At 42.4% G+C, this 13,985-nt stretch overlaps 1 protein-coding gene across 1 annotated transcript in view; it reads right to left on the reverse strand.

The window, feature by feature from the left end:
* BANK1 (B cell scaffold protein with ankyrin repeats 1) overlaps window positions 1-13,985 on the reverse strand; it is a 174,811-nt gene that overhangs the window by 64,188 nt on the left and 96,638 nt on the right. The window lies entirely within an intron of this gene.

Below are 13,985 nucleotides of genomic sequence, written 5' to 3' on the forward strand. Positions count from 1 at the left end.
GCCTGCCTCAGATATGGTCCTGAAGTTGTGTTCCCTCTCCCTGACCAAGCCAGTGGGGAATGTCAAATGCATGGTGCTTCTTGTCAATTATGTGTGATGGTACTTGTGAAGCAATACCTGCACTCCACAGGATCAATGCCTCTGCTCCTCAGGCACCATCAGGCTTTTACCTTCTTCCAGGAAGATGCAGCTGGTGGTCAGATAGGTCTCAGCCTTTTGGCCTGAAATGTGATGCTAGCCAGTGCCCTACCTCCTGGCAACCCCAGATCTCCCTGGGTCATCCAGCCCACCACACAGGGATCTGTGGCTGTCTCAACCTGAGGCTCCAATCCCTCCAAATAAGCCTGTTTTGGGTAAGGAAGCAAATTTGGTACACAGCCCTAGTAAGAGCCTAACAGTACAATCTTTTTGTATGTGTGTGTTTGTTCATAAGTGTGTCCCAATGTACTTAATGGTGCTTCCACCCAGGAAAGTCTGCTGGGGAACTGCGGCTCGAATAAAATGCCTGCACAGCCATAGACATAATTTCCTTTCTCTTTAAAACAGAAGAGAAAAAACATCTAAATGTTTAATGTTTCCTTGCTTTAGCCAATAATGCTGTTTTCAAGAATAAATTGATAAAGGGGAATAAAAAAGAATTGAACGGGACAGCTGCCTAGTACATTGAATGAAAGCTGTTATGATGATGAATGATAATTTATTTTGCTGTACCTTATATCAGTCTTCTGTGTTCCACTGGGTTTTTTCCCTAGGAGTTCAAAATTCATTGATGGTTGAGGCTGGATCTTTCACATCTATTTAGGCTGTTCCATTTCTAAACATGATTGGTATGGCAGAAAAAGTTCAGGGGCATATGAAGATGCATTTGGCAGCCTGACCAGTGAGTAGGAGATATAAACTGGGGAAAACATTTCATATTTCCATAGTGTGTTCTCGGAATGCGGCCAGGATTCAAAAGGTCTTGCTTCTCAAGCTTGAATTATATTCTGGGAGGGAGTATTTTAAGAACACTGGGTTTCTCTTTTAGACTTCATGAAAGTAGAAAAGAAAAACAAATGATGTAAGCATTCAAACAGCATGTCATGCATTAAGTTGTGTTAAGCGAGAGGCAAGATCTCTTAGGATTAAGTTACGTGAGGATAGATTTTGGCTGAAAACCAGGATAAACTTGTTGATGGTAACAGCAGTTTGGCAACCAGTTACCTAGATGTGCAGAGGGCTCCCCATTGTTGGAATATCCTTAAGAAATCATAAGATTTTGGTGATGAAGCTAAAAATGAAGGTAGCTGAACTGCTGTATCCGACATTGGTAAGTTGAGGGGGAACGACAGTGGGCTCCAGGGCTTCTGACCAATGCTTCTGTTAGTATATTTAACAAAATTAATGCTTCTCTTCCTTATCTATATTTGTTATGTACTGAGTTGAATAGGATCCAAATGCAGCAGTCTGATTGGTCCTAGAACAATGTAGCAGTATGATTGGTCCGCAGGAGCCACCCAATCCAGCTCCAGGTGGAAGTGAATCTGCAACCTGATTGGCCTACAGGAGAATCCAGGAATTAGCCTATCATGTGCGGCCCATTGTGTAAATAATGTATATAAAGCAGATATTTTGGGGGAACTTTCATTCCTCACTACTATGAGCTGAATAAAGAGCATGGAATCCACACTCGACTCCGAGTATATTTCAATATTCCTCTAAAATTTCTGCTGGATGGAAAACATCAGGGGAAGGGCTTAACTCAGCAGTGGAGCATCATCTCCTTTGCATACAGAAGTCACAGGTTCAATCCCAAGCATCTCGAGAAAGGAATGGAAGGAAACCCTCTCTGAAACCATGGAGGGCCACTGCCAGTCAGTGTAGGCCAGGCATAGGCAAACTCGCCCCCCCAGATGTTTTGGGACTACAATTCCCATCATCCCTAGCTAACAGGACCAGTTGTCAGGGATGATGGGAATTGTAGTGTCAAAACATCTGGAGGGCCAAGTTTGCCTATACCTGGTGTAGGCAATGCTAGGCTAAATGGACCATTTGGTCTGACTCAGTATAAGGTCACTTCCTATGTTTCCTATGATCTTACTGAAGCAGTAATTGAAGGAACATTGCTGCAACACCTCCCGTGCTGCAATGTGAAAACAATACTCTCATTCATGCATACAAATAGGGTGTTTAACTTTGAGGGCAGAGAAGCATTCTTGCCCTCCTGCATTTTGCAACTCTTAAAAAAACAAAAACCACAATTTCCTTCACATTGAGAACAATGGTATGGAAGCTAGGTGGAGAGACTGAGAGCAGCTCCTATGTTCATTTAAATTTCAGCTCCACATGGTGGCTATCTTAAATAGGAGCAGGGTTAGTTATTAAGAAAATTAAGATTGAAGTTTTTTCTGCATCCATAGGTAATTTTGTTTATCTTAATGGCATTTTCTCCCCCCTCCCCCGTGCCTCCATTTAGCCAATCTAGCACATCACTTGCATTTCTAAGTGGGGCAATTTCAGCACCATACTTGGCTAATTTAAGCATGGCACAGGTGTGATGTTCAGAGTTGCGTGGAAGCAGATGATGGGGGCATGAGGGGAGGAAAACTGGTGTTACTCCCACCTCCAGCCGCTGGCCCTATGTACATGTGGTTCAGCAAAAAGAAGTGTCTCTAATTGTGGAGACCAAGCCTATGCACATATAGTTTCTATATCCACAGGCTTTTCCAGAAATTATGCTGGACCAACAGGTGCCACAGTTTATTTATTTATTTGCTGCTTTCAGGTGCTGTCCTTTTTTGCAAACAGCTCTAAGTGGTGCACACAGTTCTCTCTTTCCTCAAATAATCCCCACAAGAACTCTGTGAGGTAGGTTAGGCTGAGAGGCAGTGACTGGTCCAAGGTGAGCTTCACAGCTGAATCCAGTGATACCTTGGTTCTCAAACGTAATCCGTTCTGGAATTCCGTTCCAAAACCAAAGCGTCCCAAAACCTAGGTGCATTTTCCCATAGAAAGTAATGCAAAATGGATCAATCCAATCCAGACTTTTAAAAACAACCCCTAAAACAGCAATTTAACGTGAATTTTACTCTCTAACAAGACCATTGATCCATAAAATGAAAGCAATAAACAATGTACTTCAGTCCGTAGCTGAACTGGGTTCCACTCAGTCCCAAAAAAGAGAGAGCCACAAAAACAGAAACACAAAATAAAAAGCAAAAACAGACAGACCTCAGTGTAACACTCAAAATGGAAATATGGCACTCAAAACGGAAGCCTAATACTCAAAATGGTGCAAGTTCGGCTTCTGAAAAAAGTTCGCAAACCGGAACACTTACTTCTGGGTTTGCAATGTTTGGGTTCCAAGTTCTTTGAGTCCCAAGGCATTTGAAAACCAAGGTACCACTGTAGGGATTTGAACCCCCTAAGGTTCTGGTTATTGCCTTCACTCTCACCCCTTGTTTGTCCCTGTAAGCAGAAGCAATGCAGCCAATCAGAAGTCAAGTCATCCCCAAATATAGCCACACACAAGTGGAAGGTATTAGCAGGTTTAGGGGAACCCCAAGGTTTGCACAAATATGAACAAAATATTTTTTTGGGGGGAACCTTAAGAAGGAACCCCCAAACTGCCCATTCAGAACACAGCTTGTTCAGTGAGCACAGAATGCTGGCTGAGGGATGCAACGGTGCAAAATGGAATGGAGTATCCTAAGCCCAGAGATGCCACTGGATGATACTAATGGAAGAGGAAATGGCTTCCTGATTTCAGATCGCCTCTCTAAATTAACGGGGGTAGCATAAACAGAGTAGTGGGGGGGGGGCAGACCCTCTTTCAGAGGAGAGCTGCTGGAATTAGCCTGTAACTGAAATCTGCCCTACTTTCACGGAATGGCTGAAGTTAATACGTGAAACCATACTGTGTATATTAAAAAGGATGCAATTAAATATTATTACATTATACCGGCTCAGCATTGTGTCATTAATTTATAGCTTCATTACTTTTGCTATAAAGCACCATTTTCTTTTTAATTTGCACTTATGATTCAGGCTCAGCACAGCCATGATTCGATCCCTCCCTCAACTCTACAGAGGAAATTGCCAGCAAAATTCACACACAGAGAGAGCCGAAAGCAGCATGTTCTATTAGAGATAATAATCTACTGCCCATTTCCAAACTCTATGTGCACAGAACATTCTTAGTGAGTGGAGACTTCCCTCTTTTATTGTAGCATTGTGCCCCCACTCCTAGGTTTAATTTTCTCCATTTAAAATCAATGAAGCTTCAAAGTACTACTTATTTTCTTATTGTACTGATATCCCCTTTCCCCCAAATCTAAAAGATGCCAGCTAAAACCCCAAAGCATGAAGAAACACAATGCCAACCAATGCTAACTTGTTACAACAAAATCAAGATGAATGCATCACCATAAAATATCAATTTGTATGAAGATTTTGTAGCTCAAGCAAGGTTCTGGGGCAGGGGGTGGAGGACAAAGAGCTTTTGTTCCTTTTAGCAATAATTCAGATTCCTGTTTATGCCACTTGCTCTGAAGAAGAAACTCAAAACATGCTAGAAATGATGACTCTCAAAACACTTGTGTCAGCAGAGTGGCAGGATTAAACTGTGGATTAAACGCAGTTTAGAAGGATTTATTTATTTATCATTCCACTTTTCCCTTTCTGAAAGAAGCTCTGTGCCTTTTATTTTTTTACAGTGGTGCAAGGCAGAAATTCAACAGGTGCACCTTCCCTGATATGTATTATCTCAATCTCAGAGATTCAACAGGAGTGGGATGGACAAAGGAAAAAGTGGCATTGTAGCAGCAGGCTTCTCGCCTGATTTATGTGTGGGCATTAGAATATCTGTAGATTGTTTACTGGGACAGATGTACCACTGCTGTTTTGTTGTTATGTTGATCAGCATTGTGCTTTTTTTGCCTGTGCGAGCCACTTTGGTATTTATTTTATATTTTTGAAATATAAACTCTCTCGATAAATTAGTAAAAAAAATAAAGACTCTCACTCTGACCAGGAACTCTGAGTAAGATGTGTGGGTGTGTGTAGGTGGATTTTTGTGTTCTGGGGGCTTCTGCCCCTGTTCACATTGCTCAACAATACCCTCACTGCAGCATGACAACTTTTCTATTACCAAAAGATTACATAGTAAGATACAGTGCTTTTTTCTGGGGGGACGCAGGGGTACCCATACTCTTAAACATTTTGTGAATCTTTGTACTTTTGTCCACTTAAAAAGGTAAAGGTAAAGGACCCCTGACAGTTAAGTCCAATTGCAGACAACTCTGGGGTTGTGGCGTTCATCTTGCTTTACAGGCCAAGAGAGCCGGCGTTTGTCCACAGACAGTTTTCCCAGGTCATGTGGCCAGCATGACTAAGCTGCTTCTGGCGAAACCAGAGCAGCGCACGGAAACGCCGTTTACCTTCCCACCAGAGTGGTACCTATTTATCTACTCGCACTGGCATACTTTCGAACTGCTAGGTTGGCAGGAGCTGGGACCAAGCAACGGGAGCTCACCCTGTTGCGGGGACTCGAACTGCCTTCCTTCTGATCAGCAAGTGCAAGAGGCTCAATGGTTTAGACCACAGCGCCACCCCCGTCCCTTTTTGTCCATTTACTGTATTTATTTTCCCTGATTTGAACTATAAAATGGTGATTTTCTTGAGTCAAAATGAGAGTACCCCTAAAAAAAATTTTAGGGGGAAAAAAAGCACCGGTAAGATACATATGTGTATGTGGGTATAACTCTAATTTAAAGTCTAGATTGGATTTGAAATAGTTTCATGCATGTTTTTTTTTCCCGTTCATGTTTTTGCAGTTGCTTCAGGATATTACATGGGAACCGACTCAGATACGAAATGAAATTTGTGCAATTAGCCACCGATTGCCACTTGAACTAATGCAAATACTGTAATGCAAACTAACAATGTCGCGTGCACAATTTTGAAAGCTGCTTCCTTTCTCGTTGCTATTTTCTATTTCGATCTGCTTCCGTCAAAGCCATCCCCGCATGCAGGAGCTTGGCATATTGAGTTTTTGTTAGTTGGAGACTCAGAACAATGAGACATGCTCTGTTGCTAACTCTCTGTTCATTGTTCACTGCCTGGAGATAAGTGCACTCTGCCAAGTTCAGTGAAAATCAAAAAACCTTTTGAGGTTGCGTTAAAGAAAATTAAAGACAAACCCTGGCAGGTCTGAATCCCGACGGTATCCAAGTGAAATGTAGCAGATTAAAGCTGACTCATGCATCATTTCTGAAGCATTCCCCCATTTCTGTTTTATTAACATTCGTTGCAGTATGCTTAAGGACATTAGGCTAATCAGTACAAAGATTCAGAAGATTGAAAGGAAACAGTGAGGAAATTACTGCTTCTTTTCTTCCCAACTGGTGGCAACAGGTTTGGGCAATTGCAGGGATGACTTCAGCTTGTCTCATTTTCTGCTGAAAGTAAACTGAATCATATACCTTCCATATGGAAGTTAACAATGGGGCAACAAAAAGGGATTTTACGTGCTCTAATGGTAGCCAAGAGACTGATAATGTTGAACTGGAAGAATAAAGACATGATCTCCTTTAATCAGTGGATTGATAATATGATAACACTTGCAACTTACAAATGGACTGCTTACAGATGTAGACTCTGCTTGGATAAATACGATAATATTTGTACAAAATGTAGGAGGCTATTAATATTTACATGAGTAGTATAATAATATCAAATTTATAAAAGAATGTATGGGTGAGGGTATTTTTGTATATATTCATATATTTTTCCCCTTTACAAAGTTTTTTTTGTGTGATTTGTCTTTTGTCTTTTGGTATCACTTTATTGCTTTATAATTGAAACATTTTCAATAAAATATCAATTAAAAAAAGTCAGCTGATAACATGGAGTCGAGATGAAGTCTACTAAAATTAATTTTTCTCTTACAATGCTCAGGTGTCCTGGTTAACTCCAGCAGAACGGACTACAAAAAATAGCACAATGAACAATATACAGTTTTCCCATTGTTACCATGCTGCTGCTTTTCCTGCCTTTCTCCAGCCACTTTGCTTATACACCCTCCAACATTCCCCTGATGAAAATCAAGATGCAAGAATGCAGTACCAAAGCAAGTGCAATCACTGCCGCAAGCACCAGTTCACCTGCCGGACATTCCGGGGTTAAATCAAAAGCTGAGATAGCTTCTGGGATTCCAGGAATGTCCTGTTAAAATAGGGATAGTTGGAAGGCATGCACTTATGTGCCAGATGGGTGGGGTATAATAATAATAATAATAATAATAATAATAATAATAATAATGGACTTCCTTTTCCTTGCTCCTCTAATGTCTTGGCCATCTCTAGCTTAACTTGTGCCTTTTCTTTTCTTTTGCATTAAGAACATGTACACCTTTCTGTTTCCAGAACCTGTAAGCCATGGGTAGGCAAACTAAGGCCCGGGGGCCTGGATCCGGCCCAATCACCTTCTAAATCCGGCCCACAGACAGTCTGGGAATCAGCATGTTTTTACATGAGTAGAATGTGTCCTTTTATTGAAAATGCATCTCTGGGTTATTTGTGGGGCATAGGAATTCGTTCATTTCCCCCCTCAAAATATAGTCCGCCCCCCGACAAGGTCTGAGGGACAGGCCCCCTGCTGAAAAAGTCTGCTGACCCCTGCAGTGTAAGTCATTCTTCCAGGCACAGACCCCAGCCTGATCTTCTGCTTCCCTCCCAGAAGATCCACCATCTATGGCCTTTCTCCTTCAGAATGTTTCTGGATTTTCCATGATGATAAACAGCATGTAGTATTAACATAGCATGTTCAAGGATTCAAAGCACTTCATATTCTTTTGCTGTAAGCTTCCGTGATGACAGCTCTGCAGTGTAGGTGTTATTATTCCCACTTTGCAGAGGGCAGAGCTGAGGCTGAGAGAACAGTGGCTTATCTAAGGCCACCTAGAGACTTCATGGCAGAGGTGAGATTCAAACCAAAACCTTCCTGATTTGTCAGCTTAGCCTCTTAGCCCACTACACTATACCAACATCCCATCATTTCTAACATTTTATTTCTGTGCCGGCTCCAGATTGGGGCAGCAGAAGGGCCCATATTGGAAACCCCAACACTAAATGGGCAAGCTTCCATCCATTAGATCTGGTGCCAACTCTATCCCATGCCAGTAATGCCCTGTTTCAGGGCCTTATGACAGCTACTACAGTGCATGTTTGGCAGCAGCAACAACAAACACCTCTGTGGTGGTCAAATGCTCTCGCCCCACTGCACCCTAAAGCCTGCTAGTGCTAGTAGCAAAGATCTTAGACCCAAACTGAGGTAAACCTGGGTATTATGCAAGGGGGGGGGGGAAGCATTATAGTAGGGGAAATTGCTGTGCAAAATATATTTATTATTTATTAAATTTATATCACACCCTTTCTCCCACAAAGTAGTCCAGGGTGGCAAAATAGGCATGCAAAATTGCATACAAAAGTACTCAGGGGGGAGATGCACTAAATTCCTGCTAATTTTCATGAGGGCTTATTTAATTCACAAACTCATGTGAGAATGTTGAGAAATGTTGGAAAAATGAGAGAAACCTAAATTGCCAGGTGCGCCCTTCTCTGCTTGGTTCTGAGACTGTTCGAAAGGCTTCCTCCTTTTAACTTTTTGCACAGCGCGTAGTGCAGAATCTTTATAGAAATAATAAATACAAATACTATTCTTCAAATCCCTGCTAAGCTGTGAAGCTTGCTGGGCTGCCTCTCCCAACCTCACTGACCTCACTGGAGGGTTGTGATCATCAGCTAGATAATTGGAGGCAAGACAGAAGAGAGAATTCAAAGAACGCAGCTTTAAGCCTCAAGGTTAGATGGGATGATTTTGTTTTGTTTTGCCAGAACATTTCAAGCCTCACAGTTTGTTTGTATGACTTCTAATTCACACAAAAGGGAATGAGAGTGATAAGAACAAGAGACGACGGATGCCTTCTGCCAAGTGTCGACTCAAATTAGATCCTGACATTTCAGCCACAAAGGATGGTGGGCGTATAAGCGACCTGTTGCCACATACCTCTTTAAAACAATCATGATTTTGACATTCCAACAAAATCTTTGTTCCACATACATATGTCGGTATAAAGTACTTCCGAAGGATATTGCAAAATGGATTCTGCATACTGATGTACATTTCCTTCTCCATCCACAGATCAGTAGCATGATGAAAATGCAAATATATTTGAAAGGGTTGGTGGGAAGAATCCTAAACTGAGAGCGGGAGAGTTAGTTGCTTAGGAAATGTATCCCTTAAAATTCCTTATATAATTACATTGCCACAGGATGACAGTGGAAGCACGCGGTAAGAGTATCAGTAAAGGTAAAGGTAAAGGTACCCCTGACCATTAGGTCCAGTCATGACCGACTCTGGGGTTGTGGCGCTCATCTTGCTTTACTGGCTGAAGGAGCCGGCGTACAGCTTCCGGGTCATGTGGCCAGCATGACTAAGCCACTTCTGGCGAACCACAGCAGCACACGGAAACGCCGTTTACCTTCCCGCCAGAGTACCTATTTATCTACTTGCACCTTGACGTGCTTTCGAACTGCTAGGTGGGCAGGAGCTGGGACTGAACAACGGGAGCTCACCCCGTCACGGGGATTTGAACCGCTGACCTTCTGATCAGCAAGCCCTAGGCTCTGTGGTTTAACCCACAGCGCCACCCGCATCCCTTAGGGTATCAGTACCTACCTACTAATTTTTGGAAAGCCAGACTTCAGACAATGGAGAACTTCAGCCAAAATTTTAAACATGTTTGCCCATATATCATAGACAAAATGCATGACAATTGGCATCACATGATATATCTATTAGTAGATTGTACCTCAGTCTGAAGGAAGACCCATAGACTGAATGGTTCCTCGTGTAAATTACTGTCATTAACATTTTTTTAAAAAAGCATGGGAATGCGAGAGATAGGTAATATAGTGTATGTTGACAGCTACAGAATAAGTTATGACATTTGGACTGAACTTTGCTTAAGTCTGTATTCTGAAAGTTCATCAGTAGCACAGATTGCTAATATTAGTGTTTAATTGGCAGAAAGAAAGAAAGAAAGAAAGAAAGAAAGAAAGAAAGAAAGAAAGAAAGACTAGCTGACTCCCCTACCCCAAAAGGGTCCCCCTTCTCCCCTTCTATCTCCAAGAGCTTTAATATAGCAGTTACAAATTCATTTGTCACTACCGTAACTATAGAGAGGAGCAGTGACAGCAGAGGGAATTGCGAATAGCCTCCAGCTTGCAATGAGAAAATACAGCTCTGGACAAGGTTTGCAAAAGCATCAACATTCTAGGACATGAAGCACAAAAATGATACGAATGACATCCATATTTCTATTAAACACTTGGAGTACAGCCTACCCAATGCAAAACACTTATAAGCAGAGGCAGGTGTGCTCTTAAATCTGTCCCATTAAAACCAGTCTGACTTGGAATGCAGTTTTTAATATCCTGTTGGGAGCCAGCCAGATGGGTGGGGTAGAAATAAATAAACGATTAATGATAATGATAATGAAGGCAGTTGGTGGTCAATGTTCTGTTCATTGGTGGGTTGGGAGGGTGGTAGCTGTTCCCCAGTAGGTTGAGAGATGTTGTGTTGTGAAGATGCTGTTTGTTCTTCTTTGTCTTGTTGTTGTGTGTTTTGAAAGTACTCCTTCAGGCATATACCCAGGAAAAACTTATACAGTGGTACCTCGGGTTAAGTACTTAATTTGTTCTGGAGGTCCGTACTTAACCTGAAACTGTTCTTAACCTGAAGCACCACTTTAGCTAATGGGGCCTCCTGCTGCTGCTGCACCGCCGGAGCCCGATTTCTGTTCTTATCCTGAAGCAAAGTTATTAACCTGAAGCACTATTTCTGGGTTAGCGGAGTCTGTAACCTGAAGCGTATGTAACCCGAGGTACCACTGTACCCAGAACAAACTTAGTTGGTCTCTAAGGTGCTACTGGACAAATTTTAATTTTTTTTCAATTGTGTCAGACCAACACGGCTACCTACCTGGATAATAATAATAATGTGGTGGATCTGCCATTCCATTCTGTCCTGAAACTCTTGGCTCGGGTGCTTTGGACTGTTCTGCCCAAAACTTGTATCTTTCACTGACGTAAGAGGCGGTAAAGCGCATTCAGTATAAAAACAGCTTGCATTATTTGCAAGAAACAGAAAAAAAACCAGCCTTAAAACCAACTAATTAAACTGCAAAGGTGGGGAAAAGTACATTGACCACAACTTAAAAAGCAGGAAGCGGATTACCAATTAGCTAGGCAGCCTGTGGAGTTGATGCAGAAAGTGGACCAGCACCAAAGCACTGTTAAATGTCCAGCTGCTAGAAATGGCACGGAACAATGTGCTTCTCTCAACCCTGTATTATCGGAGCCCTTTCAGCTTTGCATTCTGTCAACAAATTATTGCCTTGCAATTATCATGGCTAGGCAAATTGGTGCAAAGCTTATTGAACAAATGTGCCTGGCAAATAGAGCCAGTGTAGTTTAGTGTTAGACTTTTGACTAGGGAAGCCTAGGTTTGAGCCTTGTTGTTGTTTAGTCGTTTAGTCGTGTCCGACTTTTCATGACCCCATGGATCAGAGCATGCCAGGCACTCCTGTCTTCCACTGCCTCCTGCAGTTTGGTCAGACTCATGCTGGTAGCTTTGAGAACACTGTCCAACCATCTCGTCCTCTGTTGTCCCCTTCTCCTTGTGCCCTCCATCTTTCCCAACATCAGGGTCTTTTCCAGGGAGTTGGTAGGATAGTAAATGCTAGCAGATGCCCTTGTATCCTAGCCACCACTCCTAGTTCCTGACGACTGAGTTTGCTAGGAAGTTCTGTCTGTGACCCATCTTTTGGGAAACAATGGGATATTGTGTTCCAGATCCAAATCTTGAAACAAACCTGCAAGTAAAGGTGTTGCTGTTTAGTCGTTTAGTTGTGTCCGACTCTTCGGGACCCCATGGACCAGAGCACGCCAGACACTTCTGTCTTTCACTGCCTCCCGCAGTTTAGTCAAACTCATGCTGGTAGCTTCGAGAATACTATCCAACCATCTCATCCTCTGTCATCCCCTTCTCCTTGTGCCCTCCATCTTTCCCAACATCAGGGTCTTTTCCAGGGAGTCTTCTCTTCTCATAAAGTGGCCAAAGTACTGGAGCCTCAGCTTCACGATCTGTCCTTCCAGTGAGCACTCAGGGTTTGAGCCTTAGAGAATGGCAATTATCCAGTCACCCTTTCTCAGCCTAACCTACCTCAAATATAAAATGGGGTAACCCCAGCTATGTATACCATCCTGAGTTCCTCAGAGGAAGAGTGAGATAAAAAGGTTAGGAATAATAAATTTAAAAGTACCATGCAGCTGATGATAATTTACATTATACAATTCTCTGTGTCTCTGTTTGCTTGTCTGTCTCTCACTGAGTATAATTCAGTAACTAATATACCCCTCCTGACCATTCCTGAAATGCTACTTTAATAGAACACTCCACATTTTGAGGTCTAATAATCAGACAAAAAAGGAGATTGTGATAAAGAGGTGAAAAGCACATCTTGTGAAACACCGTTTAAAAGCTCCCAGAGATGAGCCCATGGAAAAGATGTCATAGAAACTCCTCAGCGACGCAGTCTGTTGTCAATTACAGAGGTAATAATAATGGGGGGGGGGGGAGCCACAAAAAGCTATAGTCAGCAAATTTTCAAAATGCTAACCTGTAGAAAATGCAGTATAAACTCAATCTAATCAATAAAGCTGCAGCCTCAGAATACACATTATGTAGATTGCTTTCATTCTCTGCACTCAATGAGGAATTAAAAGGCTAGCAATACACAGGGTGTTTGGTGGGCAAAGTAATGAGAATTTTCAGCACCCTTTTTGCCTCTATTTTTCAAAAGTCGTTCATATATTAAACAAATGGAACTTTTGGAGACAATACTAAGCCAGATGGGCAAAAGGTCTGATTCAGTAGAAGGCAGCTTCCTATGTTCCTACACTTCATCCTCAATTGTAATTTCCTGCCAGAAACACCACATTTTCTGTGTCTCCTGGCCCAGTTCATTGAAAGCGGAAGCATACAGACCTAGTGATCCATGAACCACCCCACACTGTTTTGTTTGTTGGTGTGTTTTGTTCTTTATCATACTGAATCCACAAATAAGAACCCTTGAAGGTATTTTTGAGCATGTCAGAGGATTGCATGCAAAACCCAAGATGGTTTTCTGTACAGTGGTACCTCAGGTTAAGTACTTAATTTGTTCTGGAGGTCCGTTCTTAACTTGAAACTGTTCTTAACCTGAATCGCCACTTTAGCTAATGGGGCCTCCTGCTGCCGCCGTGCCGCTGGAGCACGATTTCTGTTCTCATCCTGAAGCAAAGTTCTTAACCTGAGGTAATATTTCTGGGCTAGAAGGGTCTGTAACCTGAAGCGTATGTAACCCGAGGTAGCACTGTATAACCTCCTCTAATGTTTTTGCCCCCTTGCTTTCTCCCTTTCCGCTTTAGCCCAAGGATAAAGGCTAACTGCAGGGGCTGGAGTGGGCCTGATTCCCATTTCAAGCCAGACCCAGACTTGAATTAGGGTGGACATGTGCCTGACTTCATAGCAAACACTCTTCTTTTCATAGGGACCCTATCTTGAAGGTCTTTCTGGTCTTAGTCCAGTTTAAAGAACCCTATCTTTATATCAAGAACCCTAAGAAGGGAGAAAGGGAGAGGGTCTTGAAGCTGCCCATCAGCAGGTAGCAGCACCTGGTCAGCAGACTGAGCAGGAACACAGGCTGTCAGGTCATAGTTTCCCCCTCTTCATTGAACTTCTTCAGCATCCCTATAGGAAAGTACAATTCCCACAAATCCTGGCAAGAAATGGCAGCTGTAAACATATTTGGGAGCAGCCATACATTGCAGCTGAGACTGGGGATCAGGGAGAAATTTGATTCAGCTTGCATTTAAAGCTGAGCCTGCCTAATGCACAAAATC

This window comes from Podarcis pityusensis (assembly GCF_964106645.2).
Source record: "Podarcis pityusensis genome assembly, chromosome: 9".
In the NCBI taxonomy this organism is placed as follows: Eukaryota; Metazoa; Chordata; class Lepidosauria; order Squamata; family Lacertidae; genus Podarcis; species Podarcis pityusensis.